Source organism: Pectinophora gossypiella, chromosome 3, assembly GCF_024362695.1.
Source record: "Pectinophora gossypiella chromosome 3, ilPecGoss1.1, whole genome shotgun sequence".
Taxonomy (NCBI): Eukaryota; Metazoa; Arthropoda; class Insecta; order Lepidoptera; family Gelechiidae; genus Pectinophora; species Pectinophora gossypiella.
Genome location: NC_065406.1, coordinates 10,665,554 through 10,688,935, shown reverse-complemented (window position 1 = coordinate 10,688,935; position 23,382 = coordinate 10,665,554). Strand labels below are relative to the sequence as shown.

Below are 23,382 nucleotides of genomic sequence, written 5' to 3'. Positions count from 1 at the left end.
AATATTAACACACTTATTCTCTTGTTTATTCTTATATCTGCTAAACAGCCAGACATGCAGACGCTCACGTACATGGGTTCTAGAATGAATAATAACATTTATTTATTGTGTAAAAAGTACAACATTGAATAGATTTAGCATTAGAAATAAGGTACGACGTAAGTTACTGGTGTCTGAGTCTGTGTTTCACACGATAGAATTTTAATTTTATTTTATCGTTTATTGCAAACTTTACAGCATAAACTGCAACAATAACAACTTAAGATTACATACTTATACAGCCAATTAAGAGCGGATATAATGTACTTACATAATAACAATGACAAAATGAGGCAGACAAATTAGGTGGGTACTGTTACGTACACAAGGTGATGGGTGAGTAAGATTTGATGTGTTTGCGTTTGGAAAGTGGGTGCAGATATGTATGTATGTATGTATGTATGGATTGTATGGTGTGTGTTTGCATGTTGTCACATATTGTTAGGAGAGTAATTAAATAATATGTTAGTTCTTCTATGTTGTGCTATCCGGTCCATTGAAATCAGGGAACTGTTTCACGACAAGTCTTATAAATTCATTACGTTTAAGGAAGAAGAATGATGTACTCCTGTTTATAAATACGTGAAAAAACTATCAGAATTGAGGAATTTTATTAATAGTGGAGCCTGTTATGGAATGCTGCCGGGTCGGGTCACGCGCCGCGCATTCACGAGCCCGATATTGTTCAACGTACCCTTTAAATATTACTCACTCTCATTTTTAACATATTCCAGAGAGAATAGTTTGATAGTCAGATCGTAATTATTATAAGAAGACATATTTAGTATAGTTACTATGAAGATATATTTAGTATATAATAGGTATAGTTAGTAAAATAATAATTAGGTTATTTTCATACAAATTCCATAGTAATTTCGTGATTTGACTAGTAGAAAACTAGCCTATTATTTAAGATTAATAATTAGGTAACAAAGGTACCACTGCCCTATTTCTCCCTAAAAAAGTAGCATGGAAAATGCTGCACCGACAGGAGCATGGCTCTTAAATTGATGATGAAGAATTAGGTAACAAAGTCTTCCTAATAGTATTTAAGTACATTAAATTTGAAACATACATAGGTTCTTAATTTCGTCATAATTTTAGGAAAAAGCTCTGAGACTGACCTGGTCGACCCCATCACGCGTTATTGTCGTACAGCTACTGATTGAGCGTTGGAACAGGTAAAACCGAGACCTAGGGTCACCCCCTCGACTTCGACCCACCGGACGGTCTCCCTGATCTATTCCCCGCTTCACAACACCAAGAACCTGCGGTCTCAAAAACCACGGGCGCAAACAAGTATGCAGCTAAAAAAAAAGAAAGTGTGAGTGTTTTAGTAAAATATTTAAAAGTTTCAAAGTTCATGTGAAATAAAATAGCAAGTCGTTTGTTTTTCGTAATCTCTTTTGTGTTTGTACACTTAGGATTATAGGTGTGATTAGTATTCTTGTAGATTGTTGTATCGAGCAGAGAAATGTTATATCGCCGTTCAAAGGTTGAGGTATTTTCTCTTTACTTTGGATATTTTTTATCAAGATACGTGTAAACAGTATCTATATTATGTACAATCATGATTAAGGGTACAGAAATAGTCGTAGCTAAAAATCATCACAGCTTATTTAACATTTAAACAAATATCGACCCGTTAAAAATAGTTTCCTACTTATGTATAAAGATCGTGAAACTTTTAAAGTGACTAAAATGTATCAATTGAAATCTATGGTAATGTAAAAAGTTAGCGACTGAGTTATTTCGCTTCTAATCTCGTCTCACCCGCACTATAACAAAAGCGGCGATCATTCGTCGCATGCGCATTACGTCTAATATTAGTTCGAATGTTTTGGCGAGGACGCGCCTTACCAGTACATGAGCAAACAAACGATTCCTAACCTACCATTAGTCGGCTATAATTGGAATCCTATTTGCTTTGTAGATGCTACTTCAAACAAAGTCTCGGTTTGGTATTAGTTACTTAAGTATTTAGTGAGTAGGTACGGTCACGAGCATTAATATGTATACACTTTGCTACCATATCACATTAACTTTTTGACAAATTGAACTGTAAGTCTCACTAAATGTCAAATATGTTAGTGCGACAGAGTCCTAAAGTGGGTACATTATATTGCTCATGACTGTAAAGTAATAAAATTAAAGTCTTAAGTTAATTTTTGAATATGTGACCCAATTACAGGTACACACGGCATTCACAATTACAAAAACAGAACGTATATATATCTAGGTATTATTAAAGTATAAATAACTATGTATAAAACTTAAACAGAAATTATCTTCTAAATGAAAACAGCTATAAATCTTCTTAACAAACATAAGAGTTAAAAATGTTACGTACTTATACATATGTGTGTATGTGTTTATATATAGAACAAAAATAAGTCTTGTTAGAAACAAAAGAATTAAAAATGGAAATGTCCGTTATGAACTTATGATGATGCAGAGTTAGTTACATTCCTCAGTAATTTAGCTTTCAGTGTATGAATGAAATCCCTATGTTTGTTGGGGGTTCCGTGGGTGACTTGTCAAATCATCTAAAGTTGTGTGTATTTATTCGTTGATATTCAAAGTTTACAGGATGAAATGACTGTCTATAATAAGAACTCTGTGGTTAGTAAAGGTTCTCTATTTTTACTCATAAAATTTTATGTAATAATTTACCATGGCATACTTACCTAATGTTACTTGTCCTATTATTAGTTACGCATAGTATAAAGTCATAACTTTTTAAGCATAATTTTGAAAATCATAACTATTATAAACAAAATAATTAATGACAATAATGATATATAAGCATAATTATTATAAGCATAAAAACTATACTCCAAATAAGAAAAGTTTTGGCACAACTTTGAACATTTCCAAAACTTTTTCCTTGGCTGCATTTGGTTCATGATTGTGACTTTTTATATTTTTTGACTCTATTTCATGCTGTTGGTCATCATTCAGTGTACTTTTCGTTACAAATATTACTTAGTCCAAAAATAAGTTATACCTAACAAACCAGTATTCTTAGATGTTATTATGGGAAAGTAATATTATGCTAAAAAACGTTATGCAAAAAGGATTATGATAATTAAAATTATGACAAAAACATTTATGCATTTTAAGAGAATCCCGTTGGTAAACTGTCGACTCTGATTGTAGATAGACACCTACCAATGACATTCATTGGTAAAACGTAGTCAATTATATTCTCTTTGTTCATTGGTAGAGAGATACAAAATGGCTGATTCTCAGTATTTTTTGAGAATTAAGAATACTTACACAACATAAATCATAACATAATGAATACTGTAAACCAGTCTCTCCCTCTCTCTCTCTTTCTCTCCTTAATTAAACTTTTTTTTCTGCTTTTTTAATAGTTAGGTGCACTGGGGAATGCAATTCCGACTCGAGATCGCAAATTCAAGATCGAGAAATTTTCGGGATCTCGTCTAGTTCATAAAAAAATGTGTAAGGATGGCTGAAAACGAGGAATACTGCTTGAAATCAGAAATCAGAATCATTTATTCAACGTAATTATCATGGATAAACTTGTTGCAGGTCAATGTAACATTTTTGAATTTACGTCATTTCGCAAGGTGTTATGGCTGAGGAGAAGAAATTACAAGAAACTGCAACAGCAACACATCTTTTAAAAACCAATGGTACACATTACAAGTTATTTAATAACTAGAGGAACACATTCAAGTAAGCTTCACGTGAGCTTTCAATTTATTCTCTGACAAAATTTATTCTTGTTTGTGATAGTGAGGTTACATAACATAAACAGAAACTGCCTATATACGTCCCACTGCTGGGCACAGGCCTCCCCTCAATCAACCGGAGGGGGTATGGAGCATACTCCACCACGCTGCTCCACTGCGGGTTGGTGGAGGTGTTTTTACGGCTAATAGCCGGGACCAACGGCTTAACGTGCCTTACCGAAGCACGGAATCATATGGATAGTGAGGTTAATTAGAATAAAATATTTTTTGAAAGAAAACAAAAACATACATACATACATACATAAACTCACGCAAATGGGGTGGGCAGAGCCACAAGTAATCAAAGACAACTTGCAGCCACTGTTGATACGAAGTCCTAAGATGGATATGATGAACCTTTTGGTGATAAGGGATCAGCCTATCGCCCATAACATTAGTCCATCATGTTAGAGGACGCAATCCCTCTGTCGGTTTTTACGACATGCCCGGGAAGACAAGCAGCTGAACGTAAACCTTTAAAAACAAAAACCTTTAAAACCAAAAAACTTTAAAACCTTTATTCTTTAATAATATTACTAAATAAATAATAAAGTTTACTTTGAAAATCAGCATAAAACAAAAATATAACTAAGGAGGTTCACCCAATCCCGCCAGTCTCTAATGGGATCTCGTCATATTACGCTTCGGGATTGATCCTGAAAAATTAAATGAGATCTCGCGAGATCGGTGCATTCCCTAGTAGGTATATTCTAATAATGCCGCCATGTTTTACTATTAGTTGCAGAGGATCTGTACGGATTTCATCTGATTACAAATTACAACACAATCTCTGACCGTGTACGTGTACCTATTGCTACTATGACAATTACTTATGACCTTTTAACACCAACACAGAAACAGCTAAGGTCACCATACATTCGACATCTAAATCATGTTTACATTCTATACGATCATAATATCATAATGTAATCTCAACATATGTATGATGGAGCGTCAAATGCGTCATTAACATAGTGTTTATTTGCTTGGCGGATAAACAAATCCGCCGGCGTTGGCGATGGCGCCGCCATGTGTCTGGTCTGCGCGGGCGCAGTCTCGTGGGAATGCCTCCATGGATAGATTAGCAACCGTTTTTTCAGCAACGAATGTTTCATTTAATATCTATTTACTCTAGCTTTAAAAGAATAATTTATAATGACGATGTAGATAAAAAAAATGTATGGACAGGATGAGGACCCGGTGTTGTAATGGTATAGAATAAGGAATAATAGTAGTAATGGTTAATACAACACGCTCGTCCCGGCCTCATAAGAGTTGCAGGTTCTAATGCCGTCCGTGTCACACTTTTTCGATTTTATTTTCTCTTTGTGAGTTTCCCTAAGCACAGGTGAGTATTATAAAAACAACATTAGTTATTACTAATCTGTTTAGTAGCAGTTAGTTTAAGGCAGATGTCGTGGTTTTATAGTCAAGTAAGTACATTACATCATTCAAGATTGATGATGATGGAAGCGGTCATCTGCGCAGGCGTACTTTTAGTGCATAGGCGGGTGCGAAAGCGCAGATACCCTCTCTCGCCCTTACCCCCCGTCACACCCTGGACACTTTATACAAACAACCTCGTTTCACACAGACACTACACATTGACGTAATCGTATACGCGATTCTGTGTGTGTGACGTCTGACGCTATACGATTCAAGTCTAAACTATGTTCGAGGGGGGTGAGGTAAACTTAGCTCAGACGCTGGTGCGGAGTGGAGAGTTGCCATTCTGTACGTAGTATTATTCCTTAGTAGTATTCCTTATTCTATGCCCCGTTAGCCCATTGGCGGAGGATTCAGAAATAGTAGGTACAGTTACTGTGAAGTACTAAGTAAATACTAGGTAGTATTACTACCTGTTGATCACAAATCTTACTGTGCACTAGGAATGCTATGGTTATACCTACAGTTTGCATTATTTACGACTCAGATAGGTTTTATTTCCTACAACTTTATCGTTTGTAGGAAGTGCTATTGTAAATCTGTGAACAAATGGATACAAATCTTACTTTATGAAGACTGTTTTTGTTTTTTATAGCACTTACCCGACCTTAGGGAATTGTGAGGAGAAAATTAAATCGGAAAATTTCTGACTCGAACGAGACTTGAACCCGCGAAAAATAACTTGAAATCTACATAACTGTAGACTTATCAGTCTAAGTAATATTAATACTCAATATTTTAGATAGATGGCGCCGACGTCGGCTTATTGACGATACATAGATCTAAAGAATTGCGCTTGGGCAGGCGGAGGACCCGCTGGTGTAATGGTTAACACGCTCGTCCCGGCTTGACAAGAGCTGCGTTCAAGTCCCGTCCGAGTCAGATTTTTTTCGATTTAATTTTCTCCTTCTGAATGAAGACTATCCTATTGTTGTAATTAGAACATAATTATATAAACAATATGTTTATCTATCGTAGAGGAGAAGCATCTACTAGTAGATGAGACGTTCGACAAAAGACAGACAGCCGCTTCTGTAAACTGGACCTGTCAATCTTATTTAAAAATATGTTTATGTAAAGACGATTCAAAGTGTAACTATGTTACCAACTGAATAGGGATATATTTGAGTTTGAGTATCAGCACACCTGCGAGCAGAATGCTGCTTCTGTCTGTGGTCATCATACGACCATGTTAAGACGCCAATAGGACTTCTAAACGCGGTCGTTTGATGATGGAATAGGTTACCAGCAGGGCTATCTTGCGCAAAAAGGTTGTTTTTTTTCCGCCACGTAATTTTGTTCGTATTTTGACATAGCGGCACTATTTATTTCGGTTCATATGTTAGCACCAATTGATATAATTATATCGTCAGAATCGATAAAATGGCCGTGACAGAATTTTTACCACGTTTCGCATGTTAGCCCTATAGGTTCTTTTTTTTACGTTACTTATTGTAGATTTGCCGCAGATGGCCTTAACTACTTGGCCGGATTGTCTTACAGAATAGGTGTTCCTTTATTACTAGTCTGCAGAGTTTATAGATATGAGTTTCGTTTGTACAACTGTTGAGAATTAATTAAGACAATGTGACCTATGAGTGTGCGACTGTGCGACTATAAATTATACTGTAATGCGGCGTCGCTGTCTCACTAGTATTAATACTATAATTTTAATTACTAACACATGTACTAAACTATTAAGAAGTGATTATGCTAGCTTGTTATTCAGATACACACTTAACGGTGCTAATTCCCGTAAACACCATCTAATTTTATTTTAAGTTATATCTGTCATTTTCTTATCCGTTGAAAAAGAAAGGGCCGGGTAATCGACAGGCATAAATGCAACACACGTCAATAATAAGCACAAATCTAAAACATCCGTTTAAAAATTTTGCATTGGCCAATAATCCGACAGAGTTAAGTAGACAGCACGTCAAACGGATTGCATACCAGCGAGATGCCTATTTTATTCGCCCGGGTTATTCATTCATTTACTCATTCTTCCTAAAATTAAGAGCTGTCAATCATCCGTTCCTTTCCTTTTCGGCGGATAAGAAAATGACAGGTATAACTTAAAGTAAAACAAGGAGGTACAGGAATCGGGGCCTTTAAATAATATTATTTTTATGTAAATATGGCGGCTATACATCTCACTGCATAAAGCATAGAGTAAAGAATAATAATAATAAATATAATAATGTTTGAAAAGCAATCATTGTTCCTTGACAAATTCTGAGTAGAAATTACAAACTTCTTTATTTCATTTTGTAAAACAATTAATCTTCTTTCAATATTATTAATAATATTGTTATTTCAATAAGATACGAGTTATTGACAATTTTACGCAGAAAAGTGGGGAACGGACACGACATATGAATCAGAAGAAAGTTTCAAAAGTTTTTTTTATACATTTAAAATGCCATTATTAAATAAACAGCATTTGTCCAAGGTAGATATTAGTATAAGGTTCACATAAAAATATACTTTAGATCTATAAAGTACCTAATTACAGAAAAAACCCAACAGAACTCGAAAATTTTAAGCGCTGAGAAATACCCATATCGAAGCCGGTATTAGCTCATCAAACTAGAGATCCCGGATTTAATTACCGCAGTTTATTTTTTTAAAGATTTATTTGTTAGGTTGATCAGTTGGTATTCCACCTCACAACCCACACGATAAGAAGAAAACCACCTACCTCACTAATGTTGGCCTAACAGAAAACTCAGTGAAGTGTGGGTACTCAGTTCATCTTATGCCAGATGTAGGAGGACAAGCGAGACTTTCTAGTTCGTAACTTATAAATACGACGAGATAGTTTTATAAATTTGCGATGGACTAGGGTGCGAGACACCCCAACTCAAGTAATTGGGTAGTTTCCTAGGTCAGAGATAAATTATAAAATTCTGATTACTTACTAAATAAAGACAGATCTAATGGCGCCAAAAAGTTTTCTTTTTTCTATTTAATTTATTTATGAATATTAATAAAGAAAAATGTAATAATAAGTTCGTCAATTTGTCATGTTTTTTCTATGCCGTCCCAGGTTGCTTTTTCATACAAATTCCATAGTAATTTCATTGTTTTGATGATTAGCAAAAAGTAACTGATTTGACTTGTTGGAAACTACCCTATAACTTTGCTTCCTGGGATTGCCTCAAAACTTTATGCTATTAACTTTATGCTTTTTGCTTTATGCTTTTTGCAAGAAATAATACTTTTTCCTCTAAACTAAATTACATTTATAATGAAGTAGTTCCATTCAATGGCAGATCCAGTACATTTCTATACGTAGTACAATTAAGTATACACCTTTGAATCCAAGCTAGAATTTAATTAAAAGAACTATCGTTCAAAGAGAGGTATGTTGCTCTAATCGACTCGGATTGGTTTCCATTGGTTTTTTTAATTAAAACTGGATCGATGACGCGTTGTTATTGCGCACGTAATTTGAGCAGAGAATTTCTGTAATTAATTAATTACATTAATACCAGTACTAGAACGATGTGCGCCATATACGGTTCGGGATAAAATGATTTAAATAGTATGGTTTATTTAAGGCTGCGTTTCTATTGACGCGGAGATGTGCAGGAATCGACCAATCACCATGAGGGAGAGAGTGACAGAGCGTCTTCGTTTTTCGCTCTCTCGAACGCTGTGATTGGTCAAATCCGCACATCTCCGCTCTTCTCCGCTCATCTCCGCGTCAGTGGAAACCCGGCCTAACCCGATAAGGAGTAAGGGAGAGAACGGGCAGACTGCATCTCGCTCGCACTTACACGTAGTCAGAATTACATTTTTGTATGGAGTGTCCAAGCTAGGTATGCCCATAATAAGCAATTTTTATTTTCTTGACGGCTCAAAATACGTTTTCAAATACTTACAGTTTCCACATCTTATACAAAGCGGTACTGGTAGCGTGCCGGAGCGGAAAGTATAAAATGGCGCTGCGTTGCGCTGGATTTCTCTGTGTTGACCCGTTCACAGATCCGTTCAAAGATTCAATATCTACATAAAAATTCCAGCACTACAAAAAAAAAATAGTTTGTGTAACTTTATTAATCTGGACTCGCGTATCGTAATATCAGTGGAGCTGACAAAAGAATGCTGTTAATAGTCCTGTCCGCGCATATCATGATACTCGACAGGATTATAAGGTAAAGGTTACATAGATGTATATATATCCTTATATAACTAAGTTGTTGAGCTATCTTAACCGTACGATTGGTAATTTCAAACTCGGTACACAATCGTCACGCTTAAGAATAAGGAGTGGCAAAGAACAATGGAATAATTTAGAGTATAAATTATGTGTGTGTGTGTGTGTGTGTTTAACAGCCTCCGTGGTCTAGTGGTTAGAGCGTTAGGCTCACGATCTGGAGGTCCGGGTTCGTTTCCCGATGGGGACATTGTCGAAATCACTTTGTGAGACTGTCCTTTGTTTGGTAAGGACTTTTCAGGCTTGAATCACCTGATTGTCCGAAAAAGTAAGATGATTCCGTGCTTCGGCACGTTAAGCCGTTGGTCCCGGCTATTAGCCGTAAAAACGCCTCCACCAACCCGCATTGGAGCAGCGTGGTGGAGTATGCTCCACACCCCCTCCGGTTGATTGAGGGGAGGCCTGTGCCCAGCAGTGGGACGTATATAGGCTGTTTATGTTATAAATTGTGTCCAAATGTTTCGGATGTTTATGGACATAGATCTGTATGCGTTGGTTGGTAACAGTGAGGTTAAGGAGAGTCCACTTTCAAATCATTGTCAGACAAGTGTTATATTTTTTGCCCTTTCTATGACTATTGACCAAAAAACTGAAGACAACGGCAACTCTCCGCTCCCCACCAGCGGCTGAGCTAGGTTTGACTCACCCCCTCGGTTTTACTTTAGTCTCAGACGTGACACACATAGATGCGCGTGTACGATAACGTCAATGTGTAGGGTCTGGTGTAAAACGAGGTTTTTTGTATGGAGTGTCCGGGATGTGATACTGTTTTATGGATAAAGCTTTATTTCTGTTTGTACAAGATACTTGTTAACCTTTGCCCTGCCAGCCCTAGTATCGTAATGAAAGAATCGCGTTGCATCCATCCTCAGCGGCGGCGCGGGCGCGTGATTTTGTTTACGGCGCGCTAATTCGGGCCACACTTTAGGCATCGGGATTAGAAGAGACTTTACGCTTCCAACAACTCTATCTGACTAAGATATTGCTTTAATATCTGAGTATTGTTTAGGAGAATCGTAAATCTTAACTCCATTTGATAGGTATATGTAAGTAATTATAAGTATTTTACATATTTCGTTTACCTAGGTAGGTTTTTTTTTGTTTTAACTACCTACTAACGGCCTCCGTGGTTGAGCGTTGGGCTCACGTTCCGTCTGCTTAGGACATTACAGACTCATCACCTAATTGTCCGAAAGTAAGACGATCCGTGCTTCGGAAGGCACCTTAAACCGTTGGTCCCGGTTACTACTTTAGTGGCTCAATAGTAACCCTGACACCAGGGTTGATGAGGTTGGTAATCCACCTCACAACACACACGATAGAAGAGAGGAGACTACCTACTTACGAATTTAAACTTTTTGTAGAGGAAGACCCGGTGAGGTCCGCGTTGCTCTATGAGAGAAAATGAAACTTAAAACATTAGAGCCCAATTTTAGGTAAGCAAGTAACTTTGATGGGAAAAACGTACTTACATCAGACATATCACTACACACTGAATAAAAAAAGTAAATACACACCATCACGTTGTTTTGTAATGAAGATATTAAATATCTTTCATTTGATTTACATTTTCCTTCACTGTTAACCACGTCAACATGAACTGCTTCTCGAATTAAGTACATTATAATAATAAAATTACTCTAATTAGTTACAGTTACTAATTCTGCTCTGAGCTTAAACTTTATGGGCTTTTAAACATTTGATTACAGACATAAAACTTTTGATATACAGGGTATTAGTGACTCCGTAATGAAAACTTTGAGGGATGATTCAGACCATGATTTTGAGTTGATATCAAGTGGATTTTTCCGTCGCAAATATTATGGAACTGAAAATACTTAATTCAAAAAAACACAAAAAGTTTCTTGAATTTTCCGATGGGAAATTCCACTGAATGTCAACTCAGAATCATGGTCTGAATCATCGCCCAAAGTTTTCGTTACGGTGTCACTAACACTCATATAGCATGGGTACGTACGTACGTGGGGTGTAAGTGACGCCGAAACGAATACTGAGGGGGATGATGATTCTGAGTTAATATCACGTGGAATTTTCCATCGCAAAAGTATATAGCTTTGACAATAATTAAAAAAATTTTTTTTCTTTTTTTTAGGGAAAATTATTTTTATATTATAATTTTAATACGATTATCACATAGGATGATAGGAGACATGTTATATTTTATTACTTATTTTTATTAAAAAAATAATTTAAAAAAAAAGTCAAAAATAATCATAAATTTTGAGACGGACAGTTCCACTTGATATTAACTCAGAAACATGAGCTGAATCATCTCGCTCAGTGTTCGGTACGGTGTCACCAACTCCCTGTTTATACTTAATAGGTATCGAGACAGAAATATCCTGGTTTCTACTAATAACTGTAATGGACAGCCGAGTTAGATTGGCGACAATGTTGGCATGCGTCTGGCGGTTTCATTCGTCGTCGTGTTGCTAAACAACTTGTTTGTGCGACTTGTGCATCGGCTTACTGAGCCTTAAGACACCAGATGAAGCTTTTGATTTTACGTAAACTCTCTCTCTCTCTCTCTCTCTATTTAAGAGCTGCGCTCTTGTCGGTGGAGTAACCGCCATTCCTCTCTTCTTCCCGCCAAAACCTTCACCTCCCGATACGACACGACCTGCACCTTCTCTTTTATTTGTTTCATAAATGTTATCCTAGGTCTACCCCTTCCTCTCTTCCCTTCAATTTTTCCTTCTATAATGTTTGTTATAAATGAATCGTGTCGTATCAGGTGGCCAATCATATTTCCTCTCCGGTTCTCTATAGTCTTCAATAAAGTTCTCTTTTCTTCAACTCTTTCCAGCACTTTTTCATTTGACACCATTTCAGTCCAGCTTATACCCTCCTCCATCCTTCGCCAACACTACATCTCAAACGCTTCCAACCTCTCTCTGTCTCTCTGTGTCATAGTCCACGTTTCACTTCCATAGAGTGCAATGCTCCAAATATATGATTTAATAAACCGTTTCCTTATTTTTAATGATATGTTTTTGGTTTACGTAAACTATGAGTGCACTTTATTTACTTGCAGGTTGTTTTTCCTCGATGTTTATCTACTACTACGGTTAATATTCACGTTCCTTCACCTGTAGAAATGAATTATTAAAATAATAATTGAATTGTGAACAGAATGGCGCGATGTACCAAATATGTATTGATTTAAATTATACTTAATTAGGCAAACAAAACCAAAGGAGTTGTTCGCGCTGCGTTGGTTTAAAATTGTTATATGTTTTGCAGATGTCATCTGTTTTCTTTCTCAAATAGATAGATAAAATACTTATTTAGGTTTAAAACGTAACATAACTTTTTAATGTTAAAAATATAAACATTTAAAATATGTAATACTTAAAACTAAAAGGTAATTAGGTAACAAAATGTGGTAGATGTCGAAAGCGTTGCGGGGGCGGAATATTAGTTTGTGGGTACCTATAGAAATCCAGACATATGATCATACAGTTTTTTTTTTTTTTGACGTGACTTATTGTAGATTTGCCGCAGATGGCATTAACTACTTGGCCGGACAAATGGGGAGCGCTGAAGGCTCTCACCCGGTACAACGTTTAAGACAACAGGCCTGAGGGTGCCCAGTTGGGCGCGAACCTCGGCTCAGGGCGTCGTCTGAAAGGAAAAATATTTGAAAGAATTAATCGACCCTAGTGGGTCGATAGCGATAAGCGTTGAATGAGTGAAATCGTCGATCACGCCGGCGGGGTCGGTATCGGGGACCTGAAGTGTTTGGTGTCGCGAGCTGATTGGCTGCCTCTATGGCTAGAGTAATCGGGTCGTCGGGATCGTATATTACGTCCTTCGGACGCCGATACTTTTCAGTACCGTCCCTAAGCGGAATGTACTCGGAAGCCGCAACTACCAGGGGATTTGGGTGGTGCGGAGCAGAATCGAAAAAACGTTTGGAAGCTAATTTGAGCCATTGGGCAATGGTTGGCAGACCTAGGTCAATGTGCAGATTTTCATTGCGAAGGAACCACGGAGCTCCCGTGGCTTTCCGCATGAAACGATTTTGTATTACCTGTAGACGGTGGATTTGAGAGGGGCTCGCGTGAGCGAAAACTACCCTTGCATAGGGGATCATACAGCGCAATTCCATACAAATTCCGCTTCCCGGTATATCTCCTCTGTATCTGAAGATTTTGCTTCTATGCTGTTCTGGGAGCAAATAAAAAACATAGATAACGTTCAGCTGCTTGTCTTCCCGGGCATGTCGTAAAAACCGACAGAGGGATTGTGTCCTCTAACATGATGGACTAATGTTATGGGCGATAGGCTGATCCCTTATCACCATAAGGTTCATCATATCCAGCTTACGACATCGTATCAAGAGTGGCTGCAAGTTGTCTTTGATTACTTGTGGCTCTGCCTACCCCATTAGGGATTACGGGCGTGAGTTTATGTATGTATGTATGTATCTGAAGATTTCTAATCCATAGGTTTTAGTGCAATAGACCCTGTGGTCCTGTGGTACACCGGCTTGCTTCTCGATCGAGGAGCGTTGGTTCTAACCCTGGAACAGGACTTGCACTAATGAGTTATTATCTTAAGTGCAGACTTCACTACCTTTTTTTTGACGTGACTTATTGTAGATTTGCCGCAGATGGCATTAACTACTTGAAGGCTCTCACCCGGTTGACTTCACTATCGCAGTTGGCTCGATTATTATAGACGGCGATACGGTTCACCACCTGTCACGCTGTGGTTACTTAGTTCTTCTTCCGATGGATGTGCCTCGGACTACCCCAATGGGATATAGTCGTTTGCTTATGCTATATAATGTGGGGTTGCAAACTAACGCATCTGCAATTATATGCTAAAATAATTTGTGTCTGACAATAGCAAAGAGTGCAAATCAGATTCGCCAAAAATGACAAATACGTCAGTTAGCGACTTCGGCGACGATATGTTATGTTATATTATGTTTTAGAGACCACCCACACTAGCGTCTTTCGGGCTACGTCGTCGTGCCAGCATCAGCGCGACGTCTACGCGACGTTGACGTCGACGTCTACGCGACGTCGAAGTCGCGACGACGCGACGTCTGCGCTGGCCGGCTGCCGAACGCCGAGCATGCGCGGCTGGCACGACGACGCCGCTCGAAAGACGCTAGTGTGGGGGGTCTCTTAGTGCAATTCCCTAGGTCCAGAGGTCGGTCAGCCGATTATATTTCTCGTCGTAAACCGTTGTTAAAGTGAGTGCGATCGTAACTTCTCAGTTTAACGTGTCGGTTTGTAATGTTCAATCAATGTGGCGGCCTAGCCCTGCAGTTTGCCACTTGAAATACCGATAGCAACAATTAATGCCCAGCTCATAAAAAACATATGGTCAATGTGAAGTGTGAATGTTGATGGATGTCGGTTTCGACCACTTGTGTGATATACGAGAGTGTAATTTAGTGGATGTCTGTGGCTATTTATCATAACAAAGCATAGTATCACGTCTGCAGAGAAGGGGTAGGTAGAGATATAATAATATAGTATACCTGTTTACCCACTCCTCGCCAGCCTGTGTCTAGCTTTCATATATTTAATCATATTAACAAAAACCCATATTAGTTCATACACATTTATATTGATATCCAACATTCATTATATACTTACATTTGTTTTAATTATCTACCAATTATCTGTAGTTAAACCATAACCAACCCTTTTCGTGCCTGTCAATTCTCCTTTTTTCTTCTTAAAAATGTCCGGCATTATGTTTATTTTTGAGAGACCATAGAGTTTTGGCTAAAGGAGTATTTACTTCGTTCGGCGACAACAATCATGGTAACCATGTGAAATTGCGTAGCGAAGTCATATAAAAAAGCCATGTGATATTAATTAGGTATACAAATATGAATTCAAATTCATTATAGTCGTAATCAGTGGTTTAGGGCCCGAACCGGGATTCGAATTCGTGACGCTATGGTGTAAGTCAGAGGGGTTAAAATGGCCACATCGAAGCAATTCATCTAAGAAAGCAATATTGCAATTTGACATTTGCGCATATAAAAGTAAGTGCGCAATGCAAACAAATGTCAAATCGCAATATTGCTTTCTTGGATGAATTGCTTCGATGTGGCCATTTTAAACCCCCAGGTCAATCACCTTTATAACTTCTTAATAGAGTAGTTGCCAAGGTCAATGACAACTTTATGCCATTCGCATAACACAAGTTGTTCGAACGTAATTCTCGTCTATTTATGTAAGTCCTTAGGACTTTCATTTAAGATATTAAGTGTAATAAATCTGTCAAAAGTTCGATGATATACTGCGTTTATTTATGAAACCAAAGCAAATTACCATCTTTTCGTTTTCGCAGAAAAAATATGCGGAGTTACCTAGGGAAACATCTCACCGAAATAATTAATGCAGCCAATCAGCTCGCGACACCAAACACTTTAGGACCCCCGATACCGACCCCGCCGACGTGGTCGACGATTTCCCTCAATCAGCGCTTATCGCTATCGACCCACTAGAGTCGATTAATTCTTTCAGATATTTTTCCTCTCAGACGACGCCCTGAGTTGTTGTCTTAAACGTTGTACCGTGAGAGCCTTCAGCGTTCCCCATTTGTCCGGCCAAGTAGTTAATGCCATCGGCGGCAAATCTACAATAAGTCACGTCAAAAAAAAAAGAAATAATTAATTTAGGTACCTTTAATTATTAATTAAAGTGTTGCTACTTATGCTTTCATAATTGTACAAATTATAATACAAATATGACGATAAATCCCTTAGGTACCTAATATTTTAAATTGAACTTTTTAAACAAAGTTTATGTTAGAGACCCAGTCATCTTCGCGTGGAAACAATTTAATTATTTTCATCACTTCTTTCTGAACACTTTTATTTCCTCTTTGTGAGAGGAAAGAGGAGTGCATTTCCTAAGCGTTCTCATTAAGGAGAAGTATTATGAGATCGTGATGAACCCTGTACGAAGCCAATCGCGACCCTGCTGGAGGCACCACTCAGGAAATATTTTGCTTTTTATTATTTTCCAATTTTAATAGGGGTCTTTCTGTTTTGTGCAATAAGGAAGTCAAAGGATTTTAGGACAATATTTTGCCGTGCATTAGTAATATTATATTATATTTCCTATGCGATAACGTAGCGAAGATAACGTATGTGTTCTGCGGAGGTAGAACGGTAAGTAGAAGGTTTTTGCCCAGCCGTGGACTAAAGCGGTTTCATGATGATTATGATACGCGATTTTTTTTTTGCGTAAATTTCTTATTGATTCTGGGCCAAGAGCAAACTCATCAAAAAAATGCCTAATTTTTTTTTGCGATTTTTTTGCCGTAGGAAGCACCGCAGCGTAGCAGCGTGGTGGAGTATGTTGCATACTCCCTTCGGTTGATTGAATTGAGGCCTGGGCCCAGCAGCTAACGTATTTTTTCAAAAAAGAAAATTTCGGTGTATACATATAAGTGTTATAAGTATGTTTATTGCAAGTATATAACATAATGAGTCATAACATAACATGACATCACGCCTGTGTCTCCAAAGAGGTAGGCAGTTGTATATTATATACACCCACTCCTCGCGTGTTATATGTAAGACTATGTCCCATGTAATTATTGTTTCTCATCATCATCATCAATTTAAGAGCCACGCTCTTGTCGGTGTAGCATTTTCCATTCCAGCCTATCAAAGGCCAATTCCTTATTGTTTCTAACAAGTTTAAAAAGTTTCTAAGAAATATAAAATCTAAGTTATAATGACGTCAACTTGTAGCACATATCTGCAGTAAATTACATTAGAATACAATACCTAGAATTACTACAACATGCCGTGTCAATATTTCGTTTAGTTTATCCGATACTAGATTATGGTTTTCCGATGTTAACTATTTAAAATGTAACATTAAATTCTAACACCGATAAATAAATAAAAATAAAATATAAAATAAATTGGCGGCGAGCCTATAGCCATTAGCAGACACAAATCCCGGAAAGTATGTGACAACAATTATCTATAATCCAAACATGAATTCAAGCTCATAAAGTCGAATTCAGTGGTATGGAGCCCGATGCAATTACAGCTGATCCAGTTACAGCTAATAATAAAAATATGTATATTTTTGTTTATGTTAGTGGGGTCTGTTTCCCGCATTTAAACTGTAAGAAGGCCAATGGGCATAATGATGTTATTATACGCATAATGATACGTGTATAATAAAAATATATTTCAACGACAAATTAAAGCTTAAGTATACTTATTAGAAATATAAAATCTAAGTCATAATGATGTCAACTTATAGCACATATCCAGCAGTAAATACCTAGAATTGCCACAACATGCCGTGTCAATATTTCGTCCAGTTTATCCGATACTAAAATAGACGTAGCTCGTGCATTGTACACTTTATGAGGACTAATGAGAATAAACGATCTCCATTCTTCACTGGACGGCTACATTGAACCCAGAATAACTATCCAGTACTTATAACTATGGTGCTTGCGTGCTTCTATGCTGGAGTGAGCGCGAATAATACATAGAACACGTTCAGCTGCTTGTCTTCTAGGAGATGTCGTAAAAGCCGACAGCGGTGCGGCACGAAGGGCCGAGGCGGATGCCCGGAGACCCGACGTGCGGGCAGAGTAGTAAAACAGGAGTAGGTAGTAGTAACAGGAAGACAGGAGTCGAACAGTAAACAGTTTAGTAAATGGCACTTCACAAACAGGAACTTAAAGTCACAGTTGAACGTTAATATATAGAATACAATATGAAGAAAATAAGATGCAATGAATAAATATAGATGTTACTCTTATCAAAGTCGAGGATGTTTATACGGTAGGTAGGGTACATCTCATACTTAGTATCAAAAGTCTTCCGATATCTTGCGGTTCTGTCCACCTCCTTAGCTAATAAGTAAAGAAAATCTGCTAGAACTACCTATAATCGAATCGGTGTGAGGTCGTGATATAAGTATCATCTTGCGATGGATGTACCATGACTACCCCAATGGATATTATTTATTTATTTGTACACAATAAAACAGACACAAGGAACACATAAAGAAAATATATAAACAAATATATGAGCTTATGTTGTGTTATATATTCGAAGAAGTACCCAGGTATAACTCGCACCAGTAATACAACCCTTCGTTGTTTCCTTTCGTAAAATTTACGTAGCGAAAACTTAGCGAAGAATAAACTTTGTTCCCGACTGCCATTAAGGGATTTACAACAGCACAACTTCCGAATAGGTGATTAACTTCTAATTTATAATGCTTATTTAACTGCCGATGAAATTCTGTGGCACTTTGGAAAATTAGAAAGTTTTGCCGGAAATACAAGGAAGGTAATAAAAATGATTGTCTGTTTCATCATCTTAGCGTTATCCCGTTTTCACAAGGTCCGCTTACCTAACCTTAAGATTTGACAGGTCCGGTTTTTTACAGAAGCGATCGCCTGTCTGACCTTACAACCCGCGAAGGCCAATACAGTTAGGTCACATACTTCCGAAACGCATAATCTTAGGTATGTGAGTTTCCTCACGATGCATTCCTTCACCGCTGAGCTTCATGTTTTAATCATAAATGAACTTTAGTAAGTATCATATTTGATATTACTAAAGTATTTTCTACTGCTTTGGACTATGACGTGCTTATTGTCGTGTGAGTCAAATACGAAATGTAAAAGTCCTTCCACACACAGGGAGACTTATCTCTTTGAAGAGCCGCGCGTTTAACGCGATAACGCGTGTCGGTCGCGTGAAATATTATAACGCACTTAGTACGGTGCGCGACGCATTTATAACAAACTAAGTTTTATTCTAAAATAGGTTAATAGGCCTTTGTGTTTGCAAAAAATCTACACTCGATAGATGAGAGCGCCTGTACTGGTACTAATGTAATGTATATCACAAAAAAGTATTTAATTATGCGATCAATTATTACATTGTACGTACATACTTGCTTACGCTCCCAATACATAGAGGTGGTGCCGGGAAAGTCCTTGGCGGAAAGCGGGAGCTTTTAAGAAACCGTGACTCAACACGCCTGCATGTTTTCTATCTGTTCTGTCTGCATTAAAAAAAATCGTCACACTTACTTATAACGCGAGACGAAACTGATTCGCAGCGCGCTCCACCGCCCGTGTAAAACAACTCTAACAAGACAAATAGACATTGCAAATTTACAAATCATAAGCAGTCAAATTGGCAATGTTGCAAAGCATGTTTGTTAAGATATAAACAGTCAACATTCCTGAATTAGTCGGTTTGCTAAGCCTGACTGGGTGTGACTTAGATAAACATGTCTACGGAAATACGTATTCTCAACTGGCATTTGACTAGACTAAGATGTGTTTTTGTGATGTGATTTTGAACGTGCTCGTCTTAATTTTTCAGTCTAACTCTGAGCAATTTATAGTAGGTAAGTAATAGATATATTTAGCGAACAATAACCTCCCGTGTTTAAAAGAAGTATATTTAGAATGAAATTACTTGAGAAGAATAACATTACGGAAATAGACCCGAATGTAGCAAAAACAACGTACAAAATCTAATACAAATATTTTGTAAAACAAAGCTTGTTGAATTCACAGTACAACTTTACTCCCACCATTCCTCCACCGATCCCTTGTTAAATGTATTGTAAATATAGAGCGTGCTTTCTTCTTACAAACAAAAGGAAAATGCAAAGCAAACCTGTTATTTTAGGCCACCTTGTTTACTGGTATGAAATGTTCGAGTAACATACAGCGGGAAATAAACTTGCTTAATCAAGGGAATTCGAATTTTGCGCAATTGAAATAAAAGTTTGGTAACGCGCACGTCGTTGCTTTGCTTCTAATTTGTGCTGCTGCCTTGAGGTTCTATTTTGCCATATCTTGGCTTAGAAACAACTATATTTACCACATTTCAGCACAATACGACTGCATTTTAATACAGATTAAATTTTACAACAACCTCAAAGCGGCGGGAGATCGGAAAACTGTCAAACGTAATTTGTGATGTGACACATCCAATCTAGAATTAGTGAGGCTCCCAGTCGATCGATTTCGCTCCATTTAACACAACTTTATATTTATCTTACTTTATGCTGGGGTGTGTTGTAAATGCCATTTGAGGCAAACCTGCTTACATTAACTGACGTCAAAAAATGATAATGCTGGGCTGTCTTTCCATGACCAAATAATATAGGAGAAAGCCTGTTTCGTTTAATATATGTTATTAACTTTAAACAGTCATTTCGTAAATGGTTTATTACAATAATGGTTTTAGTTCTAAGCTAGTGAGAGAAATAAACATTTTTTTTTATTACTGTCACCCTCCACTCTCCCCATCGTTCTTATCGAAGTAGCAAATACTGTCCGAAGCAAAACTATCATAAATAATGTCAACATAAAAGTCCCCTAATTATTTTTTTGCTAAAATGTGGGTAGATACGTACCCATGTATAGTTATAATGTAACGGCTGACACTGCTGACGTGGCGTCCCATATGCCAGTCAGCCGAGTCCCGTGGGCCGCTAAATTGCAGAATCTTGTATGTAAATACAATTCACAGTCACAGTCCCATGGGAGTTTGTGTTGGGCTCGATCACTGACCGACCAACCCCTAGACCTTCAATGTATTAGATACTCACTGGCAATTTACGCAGAGTTATTTAAGCTCTGGCGGGTTAAAAAGGCCACATCGAAGTAATTCATCTAAAACATGCTTGCTTATGTAACAGTCTAATTCCTGATGTAACTTTTATTTTATTTAATGTTTTATTATGTAAGCTGTTGGTACGTTTTTATAAATAAATAAATAAAAAGCAATATTGCTATTTGACATTTGTTGGCATTGCGCACTTATATATATATATCCATCCAGCCGTATTCGGCCATGGCGACAAGTCTCCAATCTAGGAACGCCTAAGATGCGCTCTTATATGGCTGACGTAACCGATCTTAGCAGCGAATGTACGGCCACATTCACTGCACGTCAGCACACCTCCGATATAGTTGTAAGTTATGGCCGCAGATGGTCGGGCCTTCAGTTCGTCGCGTTTCAAATCAAGCTCTTCCCGACGTTTCTGTTCAAAACCATACACCTTGGTGTTCACAGTATGCCTCCATTGCGGCCGATCCTGGGCCAGTATCTCCCACCGCGATGGGGCCACGCCGCATCCTTTCATGTGGCGTTTGAGCACATCTTTGTACCGCAAGAGTTGGCCGCCCTGTTTCCGCTTGCCCTCTTGCAATTCCGAGTAGAAGATGCGCTTTGCTACTCTGTCATTAGACATACGGGAGACATGCCCACACCACCGCAACTGCCGCCTCATCAAATAGGCCTCAACGCCTCCAACATTCGCACGTCGCAGGACTTCAGTGTTTCGAACACGATCGTACCAATGAATGTTTAAGATGTTACGGAGGCAGTTGAGATGAAACCTATCTAACATGCGGATGTGCTTGCGGTACGGGCACCAGGTTTCGGAGGCATACAGGAGATTTGGCAGGACGATCGCCGTATACACAGACACCTTGGTATGTAGCTTAATCTCGTGCGAACGGAACACCTTGGCGCGAAGTTTACCAAATGCAGCAGCAGCGGCTCCAATTCTACTGTTTACTTCATCGTCAAGGCGGCACTTAGACGTTATCGTGCTCCCCAGATATTTGAACTTGTCTACCCGCTTAAGCAAGTCCCCGCCGAGCACCACGTCGATAGGGACACTCAGTGTATCCAGAGCCATGACTTCGGTCTTCTTGATACTGATTTTCAGGCCAAATCGACGACATGACTCGTAGAGACCCGACATAAGCCGTTGCAGACCATCCGGGGATTCCGCCACGAAACACAAGTCGTCTGCGTACATTATCTCCGTGATGGTGGTGTAAGACACTTTGGTGTAGGCTTTTAGTCTGGCCAGATTGAAAACACCGCCATCGGTACGAAAGCGAAGACGGACGCCTTCGGACAGAGTTTGCAAGGTGTCCCGAACTACAACCGCAAAATAAAGGGCGAAAAGAGTCGGCGCTAGAACACATCCCTGCTTGACGCCACAAGTAACACCGAAGTATTTCGATTGATCGCGCCCCATACTGACACAGCATTGCATGCCATCGTGCAGGAGTCGAATTAGCCTCACAAACTTGTCCGTGCATCCCAGTTTCGCTAGTACCATCCACAGAGCTTCACGAGGCACACTGTCAAAGGCCTTTTCTAGGTCAACAAAACAAAGATACAGAGGTTGACCTTGCTCTCTGCTCTTCTCCTGAAGTTGCCGTATAGAGAAAATGGCCTCACATGTGCCTCGGTCAGGTCGGAAGCCAAACTGTGTCTCCGGCAAGATGTTTTCGCTTAGCTTCACTAGGCGATTTAATAGAACGCGAGCAAAGACCTTCCCCGGTGAAGACAGAAGAGATATGCCCCTGTAGGAATTGCAGTCTGAGCGGTCTCCCTTGTTCTTATACAAGGAGCAAATGCGAGAGACACTAAAGTCTGCAGGCACGCTCCCCTCATCCCACATACGCAAGAACAGTCTAAAGATAGTGACATGCAGTTCCTCACCTCCGTATTTCAGCAGTTCACCGGGTACATTGTCAATACCGCACGCCTTCCCGTTCTTTTGCTGCTTAATAGCAGCAACAACTTCGTTCAGCGCCAATGGAGCGTCCAGCTCACTTGTGGTGGGGAGCGATGGCATGGAATTGATGAACTGCAAGTCTGCAGCCCTATCAATATTAAGCAGGTTGTTGAAGTGCTCCCTCCACCGATTGAGTACATCCTGCTTGTTGGTAAGCAGCATCGAGCCGTCCTGAGATCTAAGTGGGATGTTGCATCTAGGTGTCGTCCCAATAAGCTTACGCACCTCACCGTAAAATGCACCCAGCTGGTTCGTATCGGAAAGCCACTGGATGCGCTTAGCCCTGTCAAGCCACCACCTGTCC

The 23,382-nt window shown here is 38.6% G+C and overlaps 1 protein-coding gene across 3 annotated transcripts in view; it reads left to right on the top strand.

Annotated features, from left to right (window-relative positions):
• LOC126381878 (extracellular sulfatase SULF-1 homolog) overlaps positions 1-23,382 on the top strand; it is a 145,351-nt gene that overhangs the window by 30,132 nt on the left and 91,837 nt on the right. The window contains exon 1 of one of the 3 annotated variants that reach the window (XM_050031415.1): positions 19,734-19,871. The exons of the other annotated variants lie outside the window; for them this stretch is intronic. The gene's annotated coding sequence lies outside the window, so the exon portion shown is untranslated. Of the gene's footprint in view, positions 1-19,733; positions 19,872-23,382 lie in introns of those variants that run through there. 3 annotated transcript variants of the gene reach the window in all.